This window comes from Acipenser ruthenus, chromosome 3 (assembly GCF_902713425.1).
Source record: "Acipenser ruthenus chromosome 3, fAciRut3.2 maternal haplotype, whole genome shotgun sequence".
In the NCBI taxonomy this organism is placed as follows: Eukaryota; Metazoa; Chordata; class Actinopteri; order Acipenseriformes; family Acipenseridae; genus Acipenser; species Acipenser ruthenus.
This window is the reverse complement of record NC_081191.1, coordinates 7,228,996-7,253,781: the sequence shown is the minus strand read 5'-3', so window position 1 is coordinate 7,253,781 and position 24,786 is coordinate 7,228,996.

The window sequence follows — 24,786 nt, the reverse complement described above, 5'->3', positions numbered from 1 at the left end:
CATTTAGCTACATTTGCAAAAAAATATGTTCCAGAATTATTATTAACACATAGCTTCAGAACCCATATCTATTTTGTGTATATTTTTATGAGTTAATCATGTTATATTCTTTAAAAATATGTATTTAGCTGACTAACATTTCAACATGTCATGTTTCATGGTAATGGTTACTTAATATGTAGTGACCATAGTGTTTATCGTTTTTAATCATCAGAAAATAGTATTGTTTTGATTATTTAGGGGTACTATATGTTTACTAAACGCTGACAAAAATGAGAATTTCTTAAAATGTTTGTATGACCACTTTACATAATGAGAAATTCGGCAATTTTTTTTAACATTTTTTTTTTAATAACAATAAATATTGTATTTATTTAAATAATTAAATAAATACAAGGGCTGCAATTCCCTATGTACCAGGTTACTTGAAAATACCTCCAGGCTGTTCGAATCACGTGTTGATTCATGACAAGAAACCCTGAGAAGGATGGCAATCTGTTAAACGTGGCAGAAAAAAGTCATCGTCGTTTTTGATATCTTTACGCCAACACAAAAAAAAAAAAACTATTTTTGAAAGTAAATAGTATTAGGAAAAATTGGAAGAGCAGGCGGTTTTAAAAGAAAGGTAAAAAATAAAAGTTCTTCTGAGAAGAAAATAATTGGAGTTGAGGTAGGCCAAAACGTTAATTGCACGTGCACTTTGCTTATTTTATGACGTTTGGAAAACGTTTCCAAGCCGTGTCTAAACGTGCTTGATTATGGAATAACTGTGAGTGGAATTTAAATGTAGAAGCACGTTTTGTTTGTTGAATAATTACAGTATATTAAATGATTATGAAAGGTTTGTATATTTTTTTTTGTTGTGACATGCTGACAAAAAACATAAAGGCCAGATTTGAAAGCCATGTTGGCTCAAAATCACAGACACGTTTTCACCCCAAGAGCATTTTATTAACCATATATAACCACAACCAACCCCTTCAATATCCCGTAATGAAATTAAAATGATAGCAACCATTTTAGTTTATTGGGAAATTGGAAAAACAAACAAAAAAAAAAAACAGATTTGGAAAGAAACTGTCAAAGTGTCGTGATTTTTCTGTATATTCCAGAGTGCAACGCTAAGGCCTTAGTGAGTTATTATTATTATTTGTTTATTTAGCAGACGCCTTTATCCAAGGCGACTTTCAGAGACTAGGGTGTGTGAACTATGCATCAGCTGCAGAGTCACTTACAATTACATCTCACCCGAAAGACGGAGCACAAGGAGGTTAAGTGACTTGCTCAGGGTCACACAATGAGTCAGTGGCTGAGGTGGAATTTGAACCGGGGACCTCCTGGTTACAAGCTCTTTTCTTTAACCACTGGACCACACAGCATCCTAGTTGCAATTGAAAGAGTGCATCCATTAACCCCAGTCACACCGCAGTACTGATGATGTTGGACAGTATTTAGTTGTAAACTATTGAATAACTGAATGGCAATAGAACACACGGCAATTAAAATAAATAAATAAATAAAATAAAATAAAATAAAATAATGATTTCGTTATATGAATTAGATGTTAAATGTGTTTACCAGTACAGCCTAGTTACCAAGTGTGTATTGTACAATTACTTTATTACTGGCATGTGCATGCATGCTAGTTTATAAACGATGGTGAGTGAACCATGCTTTTTTGGACTCGAGTGGCAGTACTACGTGTTAAAGGATGGAGGGCAGTTTTGTTTTTGAATACTGAAATTCTGCACTTGTCAGGAGTCCTATGTCAAGCCGTTTTAACATTTAATCATCGATTTCTGATATAAAGAATTCTGTTTTAGATATCAATGATTCTATTTTTAATATCAAGAATTCTTGGGGATGCTTTTGTTTTTGTTTGGAAAACCTCCTGTCTTTCTTCCAAGTGAAACATGTTTTTTTTTTTAACTATTCCAGAGTTTTTTGGGCTCAAATGTTGCAGTTTGTTGACTTGCACACACGGGGGAGCTGTTTAGTCTAACTTCGATTAAGCACAAGAACTTGGGAATGCATATTGCCTTAAAAGTTACTATGATTATGTTTAAAATTAAAGGTGTAGAGTCACAAATCAGGAAGCGGGTGATAAAGAGAGAACACTGGAATTTAGTATGACAGTAAAACCAATGTGTGTATGAGGTGTTATGATTTAAATCTGTAAATATTTTTTTTTACCTCAATGAATGCAATACTTGCACTAATTAAAAAAGAAATGTATGGGCATTTCTAACATAATTATTGTCTTGATAAAGTGAGTTCTTTTTTTGCTGCACTTCTTTTGCGTTTCAGAATATATACGAGGATCGGGATGAATTCATCCTTGATTTGACAAGTTCCCTCGCAAAGACTTGTCCACAGGCCAAAGGAGTTTATGGAACTCCCAGTTCTCAAAAAGTAAGATTTGACTGGAATGGTGGTTGCTTTGGCATTTATCAGTGTGACTGCTGGTGACAACATTGTTCAGAAGAAATGCGTTGTTAAAAGCTTTTATTGTTTACTAAACCAGGTGTTGAAAACTATCCTATTTAATGTGATTTTTCAGGGAAAAGAATATCTACATAATGTAGTTTATGAAAAACAGATCAGAATCCTGATAATGGGCACAAGCAAGGATAGCAACACGCTGGTTCAGGTTCTACAAGGTAACATGGATATCGGAGATGAAATCGGCAAAATGGGGTTTGCTAAAAAGGGTGACCCAGCCCACAGTGATGAAGTGAGGCGTCCAGCTAGAATTCTAAGGAGTCCTTCTATCTTGTGGGCATGTAGAACTCTGGACAGAGGAAGCAGAGGTGACAATGTTCTGCAACAGGGAATCAGAACAAAGTAAGGTAAGGCAGTACATTTAGTAAGTTTCTCATTGTTTTTTAAAATACAGTTTTATTGGGCGGTGAGAGGGGTGTGGTTGAACAGTATTTTTTATAGTGCTCCACGTATATTTTGCAGGGAAATCCAGAATTCACCATTGTCTGATTTAAGTATATAATGTTGCAACATTTGCATTCAGGTTGTGGCTTTCTGCTTTACAGTGGTGTACTTTTGTAAAGTAAATGATGAATCACATTGTTTTTCTATCTGCTTATATGTATAGGGAAAGAAGCACAACCTGCCAATTGCAGACAGAGAGTTTATTGAGAAAGAAAATAGATAAAAACGATACCAGAAGAGATTGAGAAGCTTGATGCTGAGACATGCATTGTTGTGCAGAACTCAGTGTTGCTAGAATCTCAGCTGAAGGAACTAAACCTTGAACTTCAGGCAAGTCTGTTTGTCACTTTTGTGGTGTCTAGAAATGCAGAACTATTTGAAATCCATGGGCAAAATGTAATGGTACCCACAGCTTTGACCTGTGTGGTCATGTGATGTATTGGTTTCTTTTCCGAACCTGCTCTTGCCTATGGTGTTTTTTTATTTACAATTGTAATTGTATTTATTAATATGTTTTTAACTAAAAGCTATTTTTCAGCCAGTCCCTGCAGCGTAGATGTAAAGTATAAAACAATTTAGTGCCAATATTAAAAAGTCATAAAAATACACACTTAACATAATTTACTTTAAAGACAGTTAATATTACATTCTCTGAACTGCTACGGTATGTTCACGTGTCCATTTTTACTAACTATATCATTCACACCACACAGTCAATATATGTTTTTTTTTTCTAAATAACATTTAGTTATTTTAAAACAATCTTTATCTAAAATACTTTTGAGCTCATTCCATATCTGCGATCCTTAGACAGTGTGTGAACCTTGTTATAGTTAGTTGTGCTGTCCAAACAATGCATGAGCATCATATAATTACAGAAGGTAAGAAATGCATCCAAACAGCAGTGGGATCTAAACTGAATGGATTGGCAGAAAAAGTAGTGGTGCTACGAACTCTAAAGGTATTTGTTTTTGCCTCAGAGGTAGGATAGATTTGTTTTAGCTACGTGTTCTGTAATCTTTATACATTAAATTTTACAAAACTAAACCAAAAGGTCATTTTTTGAATTGGTTGGAAACAAATAAGAGTAAGATCTCTCCAGTGTTCTACCCATAAGCAATACTCTGTGTAATTAGTATACATTTTGTGAAACGTTGCCAATTTACCAGCAACAGCACAAGTATTTCACACTGGAAATGTAAAAGTGTTTCTGTAACAAAATGAACAATTTCGATATTGTCTTGTTTTTTACCAGAAGGATGAACTGGAAGAGCTGATTGCCAGACGCAATGAAGCGAGAGAGGCTTTTTCTGCTGCAGTGGATGAATACCTCCTTGAAGTGGATGGGTAGTCCATCACAGAGCGTATGAACACTCTTGAGGTTTGAAAGCTTCCCAAAGAGGGATGGTTGCCCGTGTTTTAAAATTCTCTGGTTGTCTTTTATTTAAAGAATAACCCGTTTTAAAGAGATGACCTGCATACACTATATATTGGTACAGCAGGTTATCTATTACTGTAAACACCGAATGCTCTGATGAAACTAGGTGATCTGCAGGTTTATTGCAGACTAGCTACAGTTTTTGTTAAAGGAGTGCAAAAAGTCTATAGAAAACATATTTTATACATTGTCTGGTGTGTTAAAACAGATAACAGTTACCCAGAGAAACAGTAGTCCGCAGGAATCTTCCCTTATTTGGTTAAAAACAATGAGACTTTGGGCAGAGATCTGTTGATTTTGAATTTCAAGTAGTGTATATGAGTTTAAGAAATAAGAGGTGTGAGTCTGTTTAACACTGTACACCACATGAGGGTGCAAGTAGGACACTGTCAAAGGTCTGTATTGTTCTAGTTAGTACCTGAGATCTTTCAGTCTTTCAGGCTGCTTGGGTTGTTATAATCTCATTTCTATCTTGGCTTTTTTATATGTTGAATTGAGTCTAACATAAATGTGTAATACTGTGACTGATGAGTGATGTGTAAAGGCTTATGCACATTGGAATATTTGTTGCATTGTTTGTAATGACAGGCGGTCTGGATGCAAATAATTTAGAAAATAATTAATATGTTTGAGCAAGGAGGTGCACGTTTACATTTAGGTCTGACATTGATTTCACATCAGACTATTGTACCAGACACCCATGTATGTTTAATTGAATACCTGGAATAAAAAAGAAAGAAACATTATTAAAGTACAATATGAAGACTGCTAGGCAGTCATTAAAAATGAATAATATGGTATTAAAATCAAGGTATTATTTCTGATAGGGGTGTGCAGAATCGTCTTACCCATACTCAGAATTGTCTTTAACACGATCATACTGAAATGGGCTTCTAGGACCACGATCGTGTAAACATGTTAAAAAAAAAACAACACTTTGATTTGATGACTTACAGGGCCATCGTACTTTGCAGTACAGGCTTGAAACTCGTATCAATGGATAGGGGAGGTACTGACAGGACATGAATTTAAGTTTATGAAGGGCAAAGCAATATTGCTTTCGGTAGACATGAAAATCCAGGGGCAGCAAGGCAGTTCTAGGGGGCAAAGAGGCAAAACAAAAATCCAACCCAAGGGCACCAAGGTGATTTCGGAGTTATTCATAAAACAATGGAAAAGAAATACAACAAGCCTATAGTGTTCATTATCTAAGCGGGGATTGCTGCATGATCTGAAAATAAAAAGTAAAAAAAGGCTATATGGAAGTGATTATTTTTTGTCAAAAAAATTACATGATAAAGGATGGATAAGGGCATCTGCTAAGCAATTAATAATATTTATAATAATTCAAGAAAAAAAGTGGAATCCTGCTTTTGAGCATACACATTGTAACCCCTTTCATGAAAGCACACGTTGGTAGTTAAAAAACAGAACTACTGTGTTTCAATTACTAGGGTTCTCTCCAACTTGTTTCATAACGTATGTCATAGCTACTAGCTCCTTGTGGAAGAATGTGAATAAAATTAATTATTATTTACTTATTGTGTTCATATTTAGCGTGGGTATTTCGGAGGTGTAACCCAGCAACGGTCATCGAAGTGTCGATATAAATTAGCAATTTATATACGCTGAAGACCCAAAAGGAGTTATAATGCGTATTGCACGTTGTGTTTGAAAGTGTTGCAATTTTAAGCATAGAATTAGATCTCCTTATACCACATATGATCATAGAATATATCTGTGCAATGTGATATAGGATAGGTGATTTTTACTAATCTGTAAATTAAAATATATATACGGCATATATATTTGAAGGATATTCACAAATCCATGTACAGATCGCTTTACTTCATTTAGTATAATGTGGTCCTATGGAACACTCTGATTTATATACATTCTGGTAATTTGCTCTATTCATTAAAACTAAAACGGTATTTTTATAATGTACAGTATAAACAAACAGCTACTGGACCACATTCTCACTACTTAAACATTTGAGAGGGGACTGGGAGGGCGTGAGATTTGTCAGTGAAATAGCGGTTATTATTATTATTTGATGTTAGTATTGGGAGATGAATTGTTGTACCCTGTGACAGGGTCTTGCTCGTGTCACGTGTATGGGTAGCCGAATATTTTTTTCACTTGGAAGTTGTGGGGTAGGATGTGTAGATAAATGAAAAAAAAACGATTTTAATGCATTTTAATTCCAAGCTATAAGGCAACAAAAGGTGAACATTTTGAAAGGGGGTGTAGACTTTCTATAGTCACTGTATATATATACTGTATATATATTGTTTTTACAACATTTATAAATATCAAGAACGAGTGGCTATACAGATACTATTTCATGAACTGAATGTATCAGGTACTTTTTTACGTTTTTTCCTTATTACTGATAATAATGGAATGAATAACTAAGCAGACTACATAATAAAAGATACTTAACTTTAAAAAAACAAAAACAAAAATAAAATATTGTGTTGAAAAAAAAAAGCGAAAAGTTTGTATGTGAAGTACTTTGCAATGTTCCCCAGAGTGTTCTGAAACAAGGACTCCATTACCAAGGTGCTACTGTAGAAAATAGATTTTTAGTGAATTTTTATAGGAAGAGAGTCAGCTACAACCAAAAAACGCCTGGTCCTGGGGGAGCATCCCACTGAAAAATGCTTGGTCCTGAAAAGGTTAAGGAGTATTTATCGTCAGGAATTCAATAAATCCATTAATTGATTTGTTGATTTAAAAACAAGTTGTCCTCCCCTCACGTTTACAATTCCGTACCAATCAATGGCAATTAACTTCTGCGTTTAGTGTTTTAAAAGCCAATTGGAAGAATATTTTCCTCTCATCTGGGGTGCTGATGTTTTTACTGTTGAACTGGCATACCAAGACCATAAACCATAGACTTTTCATTCTCATCTTATTGCCTCGGTACACCAGTGCGGAAATTAATTGCCATTAATTGATATTCAATTGTAAACGTGAGGGGAGCTTTTCTTGTTTTGCAATCAGCGTGAATGGATTAAATACTTCTTAAAGACAATTCTGAATAACGGGTTTCTGCACACACCAAATTTCTGACAGCTTGAAAGGGAGTTCTCTGGGGCTTCTAAATGAATGATATATCTCTGGTACAGTAGTTTCTAATAGAAAGTAAAGGGTCACATTTTTATTCACATATCAATAGCTTTTTTTGTTTAACTAGCTGAATTATTTGGTGAAGGAATTGTGGTTTGTTCTGCTTTTGGATCATTCACAATGGAAAATGTAGGGGAAGATGCATTTGAACAATGTTCTGTCTGGAAGAGTAATAAACAGGACGAGTTCAGCGGTGTCAGAAATGAAATGGATGATTCCCTGACATCCCTGTGCATGTGGTTTAGTGACATAAAAGAGGTACTCTCTAGGCTGCATGATGTCACAAAGGTGTACTTAGCTTTTACTCCAGTTCAAAGTTTGCACCACTTTAACTATTCCAGATCTGCAGGCCTGTATAGAGACCAGTCTTGAAAAGACTCATTTGTTTTGAAAATGGGAATGCAATTAGTTCTGTTAGGGTTATCTTTCTATAAAGATACTTAGTGCTGAATTAGTATTTGCAGTCTATTAGTTAACAGTAAAATGTTACCGTACAAAAGTAGTTTCTTGCTAGTTTTACAATTTCAGAACCTCACAAAGTGTTCATCAATTCCAGAACCTCACAAAGTGTTCATCAATTCCAGAACCTCACAAAGTGTTCATCAATTCCAGAACCTCACAAAGTGTTCACCAATTCCAGAACCTCACAAAGTGTTCATCAATTCCAGAACCTCATATTGTTCATCAATTCCAGAACCTCACAAAGTGTTCATCAATTCCAGAACCTCACAAAGTGTTCACCAATTCCAGAACCTCACAAAGTGTTCACCAATTCCAGAACCTCATATTGTTCACCAATTCCAGAACCTCACAAAGTGTTCACCAATTCCAGAACCTCACAAAGTGTTCACCAATTCCAGAACCTCATATTGTTCACCAATTCCAGAACCTCACAAAGTGTTCACCAATTCCAGAACCTCACAAAGTGTTCACCAATTCCAGAACCTCACAAAGTGTTCATCAATTCCAAAACATTGCAGGGAGGAAACAGCCCCTGCAACTCCACTGTGCAGAATATCTCAATATATAATTTTATATACAAATAATTCAAAAACAGCAAACAGCACTGCATGCATGGAGAATCATTCATGGAGAATCTGTATGTGACAGTGAAATACTTAATGAAGAGTCTGTTTACTTAAAAAAAAAGAACTTACTATTGAGCAATTTATATTATATATGGGGTAAACACTAGTTTAGTTATGAAACACATCGCTTAATACTTATTTGTTATTCTACATAATTGCTGTTTGCATCGCTTTAAACACATAGTATGTAACTAGGCAACAGACCGTAACATAACATGTAGGCCCTTAATTTACTGTAACTTTGACAACACATTTTGAGCTTTCCAGGTAACAAATAGGATATGAAAAGCATGCAATAAGTAGTTGCTTTTAAGTACAGAACTGAAAATGAATGTTCAGTTTATTCGATGTAACAAATGGTGTCCTCAGTCAGAAAGACCTGTGTAATACCTCCCACCAAAATTAACCCATGTTTGAACACAGAAGCTGTGATGATTTGCTTTTGTGTTATCACGCTCATCCAATAATTATCATAAATCTACTTGGGATTGTATTAGCTGAAGTTATTGAGGGTATTAGAATCTACCATGGTTTTATAGTAGAAACACAGGATTGAATGTGAGATTGCATAGTTTAAGTACTTAAACTATTTCATTGGTGTTATATTAGCTGTAATTAGCTGTTATATTAGATAACCCCACTCAAAACTGCAGAAACCACTTGTTCAGACATCTGTCAAGTTATGGTAAGTTATCTCTGAAATACCACCTGTGTCACCCTCTTACCTGCATGAACCCCTTAGGTAGTGCATATAACACTGAATTGTGAGATCTATTCTGGTAAAACCGTTCATTTTACAGATTATTGGTGTCATTTAGGTAAATTTGTCTGACATGGAGGTTGATTAAACCTAAATTCTGTGCATCGTCTTAGCTAAGATGGGGTAAATGTGGATATTAAATAGAAATTTGCAATGCCACCCAATTCCTTGGTAGTAAAACAAAAATTCAAAGTGATTTCATGGCTGCTGTGATGCAGTATCTGGTTTTTAATTTTAACGTGGTATAAAAACACAATCGTTCCAGCGTTTTAAAGAACCCGCTTTAGTAACGCAGGTTCTTTTTAAAAGAAAGCTTTGAAGTTGCTCTTATACATCGCGCTTGAAGATTCATTTTGTGGAGCTGTAAATTTCAGGAATTGTTTGATTTGTTGCTGTGTAAGAGAAACTGCAAACTGGAAAGAGTTCCTACATTTTTACATTTTATCTACCCCATGGTTGCATAACATTCAAAGTTTTTACTTTCTATAAAGACTGTTTTAAAAAATTTTCAAGGAATTTGACTTTACATATCATACATTTGAGCGTTTTTTTAGTTCATGGTCATCTAGCCTATTTATATGGCATAATATTGTAACACAATTAGATGGTTAACTGTTGGAAGACCAGCAGGGAAGGTGCGTACAGTGCCACTTTCCTTTGATGTCTTACAAAGCTCTGTTGCAATTTGTCAAGATTTTTAAGCTCCTTCCCATTCACAATTGTGTCAGCCTATACGCATGTACCACTTCTGTGTGCAGATAAAGGAATTTGATTATATTTTGGTATAGCTTAGATAAGTGATAGCTAAATGTCTTTTTATTTTAGCTATTTTTCTCACCTTGTTGTATGCTGCTACTGGGATGCACTGCACAGTAAGGTTGCATTGTTAACGACTTCATCAGACAATCGCTGAAAGCATCCATTGGTATGTCTTGCATGCCTCTGGTGGTCCAAATCTGTGATTGCATCGCAAGCCAATGTTTCTATACTACAACATTTTGTGAGTGAAATGGATTGTATTGAATCGATCCCCTAGCACTTCAACTCATGTTCAGGCACTGTGAATTTCTGGTGAATGGGTTGTTTTTCTAGAATAATGTTCATTGAACACACACACACACACACACACACACGCACATTTTGTTTATGAACTTGGCAGCTGTATTTATAAATGCAATATTCTCTGTGTAAGACAGGATTAGACTTTATTTCAATGCTGATGCACCTGAAAGGGGATTTGAATGGTTTTTATGCTATTGGTGTTTCCACAGGAACAAGATGATGAGGACTGTAAGACTGTGTCAAATGCCTTTTCCAAAGTGATGCAGAAGATACAGCAAGAGCAGAAGCTTCTTTGTACTGTACAGGAAAAGTACATTGAAAATACCCAGGTGTGGCGGAGTGTCCCGCCCCTATTTATTATTATTTGTATTTTTGTTTGCGGCGCGGGTAAAAGCGCCGCGTCTTTTATTATTATTTAAAAACCCCGTGAGGATGCATGGCTGATCAGCTACTGATTATTTAAATAGCTGACAGTCATGCATCCTTACCAAACGCGTGCAGACTCTGGCCGGGGGATAATAAGATAATTACCAACTAGTTAAATCCCTCGGCCAGAGTATATAAACCAGCAGCTCTCTGCACTCGGGGTTGGGGTGTTGGAGTAGAGAGTACGGGGAGCGGAGAGAAGGAGAGAAGGAATAACATTTAAAAAACAATTGCTAATACGTGCTGCATTATCCAGCACGGCACTTACTTGTTTGTTTATTTATTCGTTTGGCCCTCGTGCCCTTTTGTTTGTATTTTGTTTAAATATTTTGTTTGTTTATTATTAAATACGCTGAGTGCTTTTGCACTCGGTTTCACCCGCCCATCCACTGTTTTGGAGTCAGTTACTTCCTGGTCCGTGACGTCATCCACCACACCACTGCGAGCCAGACTGCCACATATGGTGTCCTGCGTGGGACAAAACAAACGCCTCCAATAGCCGGACCAGGAAAGAAAAGCTCGTTTTTTTGTTCGTTTTTTTTTCAAAGTGTTTTTTGTGTGTTTTTTGGGAAAAAAAAAAAAAAAAAAAAAAATATGGGAAGAAGCGGACGGAGGAAGCAGCAGCTACAGCAGCGTGGGGCCGGTCGCAGGTCCCACTGTAGCTCAACCATGCTGGACGTCTGCCCCACCTGCTTGAAAGGTGAGGAGTGGTGCTTCGCTGTTGGGGAGGTGGGTCACATAGCACCCGACCAACCCCCTCCATGGCAGGAGAAAGAGGAGCCAGAGCGTCCAGTGAGGGAGGACCTGCATCCTCCAAAGAGGACGAATGCACTCTCCTCTGAGGGAGTCTGGGACTGGCTGGTGGAGCCGGGGAGGGATTATGAGGAAGCCCTCCCTGCAGTGATCAACCTCCTGTGGGCAAGAGATGGGGAGCGCTGGGAGGCCTGGGAACAGCAACACCACCCAGCATCCTTCCCAGACATCGCAGCCATGGTGCTCAACTACCTGGCTGCGGATATGGGAGAGACCCTGCTGCTGCCATCTCCAGCACCAAAGGGAGAGGAGCCATCGCTACCGTCTCCACCAGCAGAGGGAGAGGAGCCATCGCTACCGTCTCCACCAGCAGAGGGAGAGGAGCCATCGCTACCGTCTCCAGCATCAGAGGGAGAGGAGCCATCGCTACCGTCTCCACCAGCAGAGGGAGAGGAGCCATCGCTACCGTCTCCAGCATCAGAGGGAGAGGAGCCATCGCTACCGTCTCCACCAGCAGAGGGAGAATGCCTGCTGGTTTCGCCTCCACAGCCTGAGGAGGAGGAGCCCGAACGTCCTACGCCCGAGTGGGAGGAGCCCGAACGTCCTACGCCCGAGTGGGAGGAGCCCGAACGTCCTACGCCCGAGTGGGGGGAGCCCGAACGTCCTACGCCCGAGTGGGAGGAGCCCGAACGTCCTACGCCCAAGAGGGGGGAGTCGGTGCGTCCACAGCCCAAGAGGGAGGAGTCGGTGCGTCCACAGCCCAAAGAGGGGGGAGTCGGTGCGTCCATAGCCCAAGAGGTGGAAGTCTGCGCTTCCACAGCCTTAGGACCCAAGCTGACAGCAGAGGGTGAGTTCCTGCTGGTTCTGCCTCCACCGCCGTGGGAGGACGACGTGTTGCTCCCGCCTCCGCCAGCAGAGGGTGAGTTCCTGCTGGTGCCACTTCCACCCCCGTGGGAGGACTATGTGTTGCTCCCGCCTCCGCCAGCAGAGGGAATATGCCTGCTGGTTCCGCCTCCCTCGCCACCACCAGCAGAGGGAGCATGCCTGCTGGTTTCCCCACTGCAGCCTGAAGGGGAGGAAGCCCTGCCGCCTTCGCCGCCTGAAGGGGAGGAAGCCCTGCCGCCTTCGCCGCCTGAAGGGGAGGAAGCCCTGCCGCCTTCGCCGCCTGAAGGGGAGGAAGCCCTGCCGCCTTCGCCGCCTGAAGGGGAGAAAGCCCTGCCGCCTGAAGGGGAGGAAGCCCTGCCGCCTGAAGGGGAGGAAGCCCTGCCGCCTGAAGGGGAGGAAGCCCTGCCGCCTTGGCCGCCTGAAGGGGAGGAAGCCCTGCCGCCTTGGCCGCCTGAAGGGGAGGAGCCCCTACCACTTCGGCCAGAAGGGGAGAAGCCCCTGCCGCCTTGGCCGCCAGAAGAGGAGGAACCCCTGCCGCCCTGGCCGCCAGAAGGGGAGAAGCCCCTGCCGCCTTGGCCGCCAGAAGAGGAGGAGCCCCTGCCACCTTTACTGTCAAGAGGAGAGGAGCAGGAGCTACCTCAACCTCCTCCACCACCACCATTGGGAGAAGTGGAGCTCCTGCTGCCGCCTTCATGGCCAGGGGCTCCCCTCCCGCCGTCGGCATCGCCTAGGGTCGCCTGTGTCTCCCTTGCATCTCCTAGGGTTGCTGTCGGTCCTGCGTCGCCTCCTGAGGGTCCGCTGCCGCTGCCGTCGCCTCCCGAGGGTCCGCTGCCGTCGCCTCCTGAGGGTCCGCTGCCGCTGCCGTCGCCTCCCGAGGGTCCGCTGCCGCTGCCGTCGCCTCCCGAGGGTCCGCTGCCGTCGCCTGGGGTCGCCAGGGATCCTGCTTCACCTGGGGTCCCTACACTGTGGTCGGAGCCCCACGGAGGGGAGTTGCCGGCCATCAAGAAAGGGGGGGAGGTCAGGAGACCAGCTCCCCCAGCCGCACTTTCGCGGCCGGAGGTTATGTGGTCGGAGCCCCACGGAGGGGAGCTGCCGGCCATCAAGAAAGGGGGGGAGGTCAGGAGACCAGATCCCCCAGCCGCACTTTCGCGGCAGGAGTTTGGGTGGTCAGAGCCCCACGGAGGGGAACTGCTGGCCATGAAGAGGAGGGGGAAGGTCAGGAGACCAGCTCCCCCAGCCGCACTTTCGCGGCAGGATAGAGTGTGGCGGGAGCCCCGGAAGAGGGAGCTGCCGACCACGAAGAATGGGGGGGTGCCAGAGATTCCACCATGGCCACCCCCCAGAAGTAACTTACTTCCCCCTCTTCCGGGACTTTAAGACTGAGGGGGGAGGTGGCCGTTGGGGCCATGTGTGCTGCGCACAAGGGGGGGGCATGTGTGGCGGAGTGTCCCGCCCCTATTTATTATTATTTGTATTTTTGTTTGCGGCGCGGGTAAAAGCGCTGCGTCTTTTATTATTATTTAAAAACCCCGTGAGGATGCATGGCTGATCAGCTACTGATTATTTAAATAGCTGACAGTCATGCATCCTTACCAAACGCGTGCAGACTCTGGCCGGGGGATAATAAGATAATTACCAACTAGTTAAATCCCTCGGCCAGAGTATATAAACCAGCAGCTCTCTGCACTTGGGGTTGGGGTGTTGGAGTAGAGAGTACGGGGAGCGGAGAGAAGGAGAGAAGGAATAACATTTAAAAAACAATTGCTAATACGTGCTGCATTATCCAGCACGGCACTTACTTGTTTGTTTATTTATTCGTTTGGCCCTCGTGCCCTTTTGTTTGTATTTTGTTTAAATATTTTGTTTGTTTATTATTAAATACGCTGAGTGCTTTTGCACTCGGTTTCACCCGCCCATCCACTGTTTTGGAGTCAGTTACTTCCTGGTCCGTGACGTCATCCACCACACCACTGCGAGCCAGACTGCCACACCAGGTCAGTCATTATTTTACATTTGTAAGTGTTTTGATTACTTAAATGAAGTTTCATATCAAACATATCTTGGGATCTGTTCAATTAGGCTAAACATGGACCATGGAACTACTATTGATTATTAGGAATTTCACAACAAACTTCTATGAATAATCTCAAAAAAGGTTAATCTGTTTGTACTGTACCTTTTTTTTAATAAATATAAATATACTGTACCTTTTTTAAATAAATATACTGCCAATTACTGATAGAGTATTAAGTCAAGCGATATACACTTCTGATATGTATGCATATGGATGTCTCCTGCTGTGGGTAAGATTCTTTTGCTATGCTATTGTCACTGTTGTCTGTTAGCTAAGTATATGTTTGCCAATTGAATAAATTAGTCTAAAAAGAATGGTTAAGTTATTTAGAATGGTATGGTGTAACAGCTGGACTTTCCCACATAAAACTCTTTACAAAATATTGATTCTGTATTGCATTGTTATTGATTACTTTCTGATACTTCATTAAATGTTATTAAAGAATTACCGGAATATACTATACATATATATATATTACTGTATATATATATATATAATGGAAGGATTACTCCTATTCAATCTGTGTATAATCAATGTATAATCTGTGGGGTGGGGTGGGGTGGGGTGGGGGGGGTGGGGGGCTTATTCAAATGAAATGTTTTCATTACATTAGAGACCTTTTGGACAACGTGATATTTGAAATGTACAAATACCACCAATCTCTTCAATGCAGAAAATATGTTTTGTAACAGTGATGATGGTTAATAAAGAACAGTGGAATGTAGAATAGATTTCCATTTTATTTCCTTAAAATTACAGAACACACAGGTTACTGTCTTTTGTAGGACCCTGGTCTTAGAAGCCTGCTCTCCAAGTTATTAACCTGCAAGGACAAAGTCCTAGAAGAGGATTATTTCCTGCACGCTGATGCAGTTGCTGAAGCAGAGTGTACTGATACCACGAAATTAGAAGACAACCACACAGAAACCTCACAGGATTGTTAAAAAGTACTGCATGGCAGCAAAGCTTGCACTTGAAAACAGATTTTGTTTTTTTGTTCCTTGAAAAAAAAAAATATATCTATATTATTTTATATTCTTTGCCGGACAGGCCTTGATTCTAATGTCTTTCAGCATAATAGTGAATGTTACTAGACACCCTTTTTATTTTATTAATTATTATTTTGTTGTGCAGTTTGTTCCAAAACTTAAATCTAAAAATGAGAAAGAACTTGAGAAAAATAGTTACTCATTTGTCTACATATTGTACAAGTTAAAGTTGTGTTGGTATAGGCGTTTCTTGCATTATACAGCTTGGTTGTGTGTTACCAGTCCATATTTAGTCCATATTCATTTTCAGAATACAATAAGAGTAAGTAGCTGAGGTTTGAAGTCTACAGAAACCTAGAATAAAATATTTATTTGGATGAAGGAAGTGAGTTTGTAGTTTATCAGCATTTGTCTTTGTTTCACTGAAAAGCTTTTGTCTCTTCTGTACTGGCCCATTTTTAAAGGGACCGAGAAGCATGCGATTTTCACTTGTCACACTTTACAGATGTGCATGATGGCAGTTTATTTTAACCCTTTGCGGTCTATTTATTCAGCACCTGTCAGGCATGTCAGATCGAATTTATTTTCACACAAGCTTTTTATTTTACATGTGCTGTTTAAAAATAATTTTATTCACAGTAAAACAGGTTTAAAAGGCACTGCATATCAACAGGACACTCAGTACTGCATCTCCAGCCCTGCCCTACCCCTTATTTGCTGTATTTATCACATATCTCTTCATAGTCATGCATACTGATACATCATCTCCTGATAACTGGATTTATCACCAAACTCCTCAGTAATGCTATCCAAGTCATTATTTTATTACTATAACATCTCAAAAAGCTTGGCAAATGTCTGCAACTTTTTTTGAGCGCTGGATGCGGAAGCAGCTGTCTTGTTTGTTTATGTCCGTGTTATGTCTGTAGTGAAGGGACCATGCGTATTGTTCAGATCCGCCTCCATTTTCTTTTTCTGGCGTCTCTCGGATATTGAAAGGGTTTCTCTGCTTTTTGCCGGAGAAAAACCGACTAGGAACTTGTGATTGACGCCTTTTTCATGATAACGAAATAAATCAGGATCCCAGACTAGATCAGCAAAAGGGTCTGTCTAAATGCCAGAGCCAGTGCCATCTTGTGAACCGATAGCAATGATCAAGTTTCTTTTTGTATTGCCGGCAATACAAAGCTGTGCACCAGATAGCGCTATAAAAAGACATTGGTTGATTGAGCCTGGTTTATGTATGTCTGTGGTGGGTAACTAGAACACTTGGCTGATAGCACCTTAATAGAAAAAAAGAAAACAAGTTCAAATACAATATTTGAGAAACTGCAGTGAGAATGATTGCAAACCAAGTAGTACTTTGTAACTACTTTTGCTTTAATTAAAAGCTGTTTATGTGACCTGCTGTCTGCAATATGAGGATCATCTCGTTATATCCTGGGGCGAAAATAATGATATACCAGGTCTTTTAAAAGCAGTTTGAAAATCAAATACAACTTTATTTATTCAGTGTTTTACTTCTATGGATTATCTTTTATATAATGATATACTAAAAAAAGTAAATCATTTTTAGTACGGGTGGTAATTGGATAATTACCAATCAATAATTCTTATGAATATAACTGTAATGTAGCCAGTAATAATGTCGTCATTATTTTTGTGCTAAAGACTAAATGAAGTCATTCAAGAAGTGACAGTTTAAGCGTTTGCAGACAGACAAGGTATATTTTTAAATCTTGTCGCCTCGTTAAATGCTCATTCACCTAAAATTAGAGTTTGAAGGGTCTGTGAGGAAGAAAATACGCATTTGCACCTGGGGGATCTGTGATTCACAAATCAATGTCACACAAGACAGATTGATAAGGGAGCACTTAGAAGGTATCTGTTCTGATAGGTGACATTTCCATTTTGCTTATTGTTAGTTGATGTAAAAACTCTCACTTCTGTTTCTTCCAGGAAACTTACATAGACAGGAACAATTTACAATCAGTTAGACCAATATTTTAAAGAACATTGTGTCTCACTTACTGTTATTAAAATACCACCATAAACTACAGTAATCTTAAGAAGTTTGCCTGGGTGTCCCAAAAGAACAGGCTTGTACAGTTTAGGCTGGTGATCAAACATAATTTACCGTAGAACTTACAAGACATTATCCCTGCCTTTTTTGTGAAGTGATGTGGATTTTGCAGTTTACTTCAACCTTAGTACAAGTGCTCAGTTTATGACTTTCAATACCCACGCTCTGACATCGTGTTTTCATTAAAATAATGCAACTTACATTTAATGCAAGTTAGTTTATCTCATTTTAAACACATGGAAAAAACTTTGTCATATTATTGATGACAAAAACTCATGAGGAAATGTTTCACCTATCCTGTGACAATATGCTCATTATTCTGTTTAAACCATTTTATTGTCAGGCATTACTAAACGATTTTAAGAAAAGACAGTGATGCGTCATTTATCAGTTGCATGAATATCTGATTTTATTGTATTCATAAATAACACTTTGAAAAAGCATTATTTAAATAATGACTTCTTGGCTTTGCAAATTGGGTCCTTCAAGAAGAAGAAATAATGGTTGAGGAAGTTGTATGTTTTTTTTAAGCAAATTATATGCTATATTTCTTATTTTGTAGTGATAACATATCTCAAATGATTTGTAAGGACTGTTCGTCCACTAATCCAATTTTAATATAAATTTATATGAACAACATAGCAGCAAGTCGTGCACCTAATTTAGTGACTAAAATGTGTGAAGCAATCCTTTCTTAAATGACAGCACTAAAAGGATGCTTAGCAACTAATATCAAGTAGGGAAAAGATAATGCAATGCAGTGAACCTAACATCCCACTTAACCATGGCAACTCCAGACTCTCTCTAAAGTAATTGATTCAGAACCCCTGCTTTATGTCCAGGATGATTTCTTGTATTATCACATTGCCATGGAAATCTTGGGTGTCTGCAATTGTTAACTTTGACTCCTGTGCAAATTAAGCGGTAGAACAGTATTGGAATACATACTTGCTCAATTACCTAACTTTTGAGTAAGTTCTTAAAAAGGTAATTGTCTACTAAGCAAACAAACTTCCAGTTCATAAACAGAATGGTAGAATGCAATCTGATTTGCTGTATTTCTGTACAGAAGTCTGAAGGCTATTAAGCACATAAGATTAAAGGAGTGTGTGGTCAGTCAGCCAGGTGAAAGCAGGTTGTCACACACACAAGAAAAAGCACTTTTATTGTTTTTAACAAATGCACATTCAAATACAGACAAAAGCGTAGCATATTACCTTCAGGCAGGGAAACTATGGTTGTGGTAATTTATAGGCAGGCAAAGTGGTTATGGTACTTTGCAGCCTGTGGCTTTCTACAGCCTTCCATTTGGCGGATTGATAACAATTAATTGAGTAATTACTTTGCCAATCATGGTCCGTTTCCTTAATTCCAGCCACATCTGGAGGAAGCCAGGGACCAATTTTCATACAGAGATAAAGTATTTTAACCCCATCCCTGCCGAATTACACAGAATATAAATTAATAATGTGACAGTTTTCAAATCAGTGTCTTACCTCTTGGCTGCACCAGCAACCTCCCGTGTCTCCCCTTTCTTATGTTAAAGATATGTTGGTTATTTGCTTGGTTTTAAGCCGTTGTACCCTGATTAGTGGCATTACCATATGACAATGAGCTTGTGAGGTAATGTCCAACTATAATCAGTTTTATTGCAATTCACAAGCTGGTAAATGGTGACTTTTATTTGTTTATTTATTATTTCAAGTGTAGTGCCATTATTATTTTACCCCCACTTGCTCTAAATTTAAAAATTCCAACTATGTTCCCTCATCGCAACAGTCCCCATAACAGCTCAGGAGAACTGAAGATCAGGGGGCGTCCTCCAATCAGACAACCAAGCCAAGTTTATTAGGTGTATTATGTTTGGCTAGTAGGGGTAGCTGTAGCATGGTGAGGAGAAATCCCTGCTGCTCAAATCCCAAGAGAAAACAGGTTTATTTTCCCTTTCTTCCTTGGCACTTTCTTTAAAACTGGATATTCTATCTGAGTGTTCTGTGGTTAACTACCATGTGCTAGTGCCCTGCAAAGCAGCATCCTGATTGGTAGATGAAAGTTCTGAGGTTTCAAATGAGTTTTGGTATATGCAGATCAGTTTCACTGCAATGGTCTTAAACACAAGAAAATGGGTGTCACTGATTATACTGCTAGTGCAAATATGTAAGAAACTGGATTATAAAACGCTTAATGCAGTTCAGACATGTCTTAGGTCACAAGTAAAATTAGTTTAATGGGTTAGTGGACACAAAACAACCACACAACAAAAACAAATAAAACATTTGTGAAATGAAAAAACGCTCTCCTTAATTCTGTATTTGAGTTAAAACAATAGCTTTTAATCCCAGTTCAACAAACAAATAAACACTTAAAAATGACTTACACAAAAAAAGATAACAATAAAGCACCAAAAACAGTAATACACAAACCAAACCCAACAAACTCCCCTGTAAAATGTGTACAAGTCACTAAGTTTTGTATCTAAAATTTCAATTGGTTTTAAAAGACTATTCTGGGATTTTATGATGAATAAGGATGACAGTTTGGATGATAGAAAATGAAAGGTAATATGTTTCTCTGCACAGTGTCATTTTTTTTACTGCCTGCTATTACAATGAGCTTTTCATTGCTGACAGTAAGTAGTTTCTGAAATATAAGATTAATTTAAAGTTGAAGCAGGTCTTGTCCAGCTGGTTGATATCCAGCACAGTCAGTTACTGTTCGTCTGTCTGGTCACTTTATACTGGGCATTTATGAATGCCTGCCGATCTATGAATACTTCAACATTTAGACAATTGGACTGTTTCGCATCTATTTTTAATTATCTGAACCGCGACAGATCTCAATACAGCCACTCTACCTTTAATCCTTCTACAGATTTTTCCTCAGTTATTTATTGAAAGATTCAGTGAAGTGACGTCCGTGAAAAATTACGCTTACACATTAGGGTGACGGTATCGAGTTACATAATAAAAAATAGACCCCATTGAAGTATTAGTTTCATAAAAATCAGTGACACGTTAATCTGAGCTACATCATTCATAATGAATGCTGTATAAATCCTAATATTTTACGCAACAAAGAGTTGATTTGATCAAGCTATACTGCACAGAACAAGTCACAGCTGCGTTTTATTGGAACATTTTCCAGCACTTGGGAAAGACAGTCCGTGGTTATTCTGGGATTACCCCTAAAAGTAGGTATGGTGGTTGCTGAAATCCAGGGTTAATTCCCAGTGCTGTAAAGGGCTCCAGTGGTTTATAGTCATCTACAGGTACAGACCCTTTAGTATCTTAAATCTGCACTGGATTCAGGGGTCCAGTCAAGTGTTCTGTAACTTAAATATGGGGCCGGTGAGTAAGGTTCTGATATTTTGTGTTGTGTTAAACGTTATAGTATGTATTACATGAATCTTTTAGTATGGTTTTACTAAAACATTTTGTACATTGAATTGTTTAGTAATACCAGCTACTCAAATCAATCTGCAGAAATGATCTGTGGGTTAATTGTTATAGATTAGTGGTTATAAAACATTTTAAAACTATATTCTGACAAGGTTCCTCTATCCACACCTCCACTGTGAGACTAGCCAGTCTGTCACTCTGCCCCCTGGAAAGGAGGAGCAGGCAATTACTCTGACAATTGAATCAATTGCCATTAAAAGACACTTTCACTGCATTGATGTTATATTGTCGACACAGCCCCTTGGTGTGCTAGCCTTTCTAACACTGGCATCATGGTGAAAATATAAAATTCCTATCAACCTTTATTACTGAAAACCTACATCAAGAATGTGGAACTTGAGGAAACGTCTCATTCGCGCAGCAGAGAGGAGCAGGCTAATCAGCTTCTCAACAAAATGAATGAGAAAGATAAAAGGGTCATTTCCTTGCAGATCATTTCAAGCACATTAACACGCCTGGTTATCAGTAAATTGTTGCTTTAGAGTCAATTATCGTTTGAGTCACTTATTAAAGCATTTCATTTCTGTGATTGCAAACTTTCTGACAGAAACTTTATTTTATACAAGTTGCATATGTACATACAGGTTCAATTGGCTGAGAAGCCAGTCCATTATAATAGGCAAGAAAGAATATCTGACAGTCTGAGCAAGGGCTGATAGTATTTGCTTCAGCAGGCACTTTGGTTTACAAATCTGAACAAGTTGGTGAACTGCCTAAAAAGTGATGAAAATATAGGCTGCTCTCGAGATAGACTTAACAGCAGCTTTCCACCCCCAGCTTCCCTGACAGAACTGGAGGAGGCAATCGCTGAGGAATGAGCACAGAATCATTTAAAAACACCTCGTGTTTTGTTTGAATGTGTTCATTTTAAAATCCATGGATCTGATTTGTCTTAAAGATATCTGTGTTGCTGGATTCCACCTGCAGATCTGTTCCTATTGTGTGAGGAGGAAGAGGTTACTTTTTTAAATTAGCTGTGGAATCCTTCCTGTACAGCTGTGGCTATTTTTCTGTACATTATTTACTGTTTTAAAGGTGAAATAGGTGCATTACAAAAATAGATTTTTTTTTTTCTGAAAGGGTAACTCTTTGAGAAGAGACAATGTTGAATGAAAGAAATGACGCTGTAGTCCAGCTAATGAGGTTTAACTGGACTGACAGGAGAGTGCCCTACACACCCACAACGCTCGCTAACAAGCTCTTATTGAAGCAGGCTCCGGCCCAGCAGGCAGTAACTGCAGCACAGATGTCTAGAGATGTTCCACCAGCACAGCCCACCATCAACCCACTCCACGGAAGCACAATAATATGGAGAGGATTTGTTTTTCAAACAGTTATTTTACTTCCACATAACTACTGTACCGAAACAGTTGCACTTTGGAAAGCAACACGGTTTTGAGGCACACTCTGTGTATTCAAATGTGCCATGTTTGTAACAAATAAAAAGTAGGACAAAAGAGACAACACATAGCAGGTATTGTTTAGAGTGCAGTTCTTATAAATATGATAATACATTCAGAGTTCAGAAGGAAATTTTATTTCCGTTTATTTTTATATATCACTGTTTAAAGTTCTGGATTTATTGTCTTTCAATGAAATATTTTCTTGGAGAACCCCATACTACCACTTCTCATTGAACAGCTACAACCACCTGGTTCACTGGAACTAGTGCCGTCGTAAAATCATAAGGGTGAGTCTGGATAGATCCATGATTTAAAAATCGGTCCTCTTAAAATATTTGGTCCTCCTCTTGTTCTAATAATCTTTATTTTTATATAGCACCTTTCATAGTGGACCACCATCACAAAGCACTTTACAAGATACAAGACTAGGCTGTGTGAACTATGCATCAGCTGCAGAGTCACTTACAACATCTCACCCGAAAGACAAAGCATAAGGAGATTAAGTAACTTGCTCAGGGTCACACACTGAGTCAGTGGCTGAGGTGGGATTTGAACCAGGGACCTCCTGGTTACAAGCCTGTTTCTTTAAAAGCTGGACCACACAGCCTCCTGTTAGGTCCCAGAGAAGTATCATTGCATAGTGTATTGTGTTTTTCTATGATATAAATAAGCAAATGACACCAATCAGTTTCAGATATTTGTCTTGGGTCCACAGGACCTATCGTCATTGGGACAACCTCATTCTATGTGGTCATCAAAAACACACTACAATCAATACAAATGCATTTTTTTCCTTTGTAAAAGGGACTTTTTAAAGCAAGAACTTAACCTTTACCATCTTCTGAATATCATTAAAAAAAAAAATCTAAAAATGACCCAAGCATCTGAGGTGGGGAACTCTCCAGGCAGAGCATTAAATGACCCAAGCATCTGAGGTGGGGAACTCTCCAGGCAGAGCATTAAATGCCAAGAACAAGCTTTTCGTTGCCCCTCCTTCCCCTTGCACTTGGTCTTTTCAAAAATTCTAGTGCTGCTGCTCTCTTAAAATGGATATTGCTACATCAAACGTCATATAATAGGGATATTGTAATCCGCTTTGCTCTAAATGTCAGAACCAAGTACATTTTTTATAAAGCCTATTATGCAGAATTTTCAGAAATACCTCACCCTGGCTGACCTTTACCCTTTCACAAGGAAAAAAAAAACACCTTGAATTCTGCAGGAAAGCTCTAGAAGGTCTTGCATAAAACATAGTGGGTTTGTTTAATTAATCATTTATTATATTGTATTTGAAGACAAAAATAGAATCCTTACAGCTTTATTTTTATTTGTTACCTAAAAAATATAAAATCTGAAGCTTTTGAGAATTCTGCCCACTGTTTCATTTGGGGAAGTGAGGTTAAGTTGGGATGTCTGAATTATTCACAAATGGTTAAAAAAGCCTATATAATTGTACCCAACCAGCCATGCACTGAAAAGGAACACATTAGCCTGTACTGCGGCTGGTGCTGGAAATGAAACGATTCCAGCACAAAGATTAAGGGGAAAAGGAATTCTAACATAAAAAGCACTTGCATTTTTGAGTGGCAGATAACCGGCTGAGAAAAAGCAGGCGGACAATATTCATACAGACAAGCTCATTACGGAAAATGAATGGAAGATTAATCCGCTGTTGATCACTGTTATCTCTGTGCATGTGCTGGGTAAAACGTAAAGCAATTTGGGCTCAGGATTCATTGATTCACTTCAGTAGGATTCTCCCGCAGTGTAGCAGTTCTGTTTCTGCTAATGTCCCTGGGACCTATGATGAAGCAGAATATGTGCAAGTCGAGGCCACATTTTCCCAAGTTAGCTGGTACTTTGCGAATGTTTGGGCAATCGCTGTGTTGACAGAAATATTATCTACAGAAGATATGAACATGACATCAGCGCAATAGGTTTTTCGCCTTGAAATCATAAAAAGATAAGAAAATTGACAGAACTGGACGGTCCAAGCCACCGGGAGACGCGTCAAAAATCACACTCTACCAATGTGTTCCATAGCTAAAGCATCATCATTTTCTGTCAAATATTTACGATTATGATTGTCGGCGTTTGGTAGTGTTTCAGCTGATGTCGCACGAAATCACCAATACATACCCCTGTGTAACAGTGCCAGCAAAGCACAGCGCTCTGACTAACTCATTAACAGCAATTCTGCACTCTCTCTTATTAAACCGCATGTAAATGCCCCAGAAATGGATTGCTTGTCTCTGAGTTCACGTTCTTGTTTTAGTTTAATGTGTC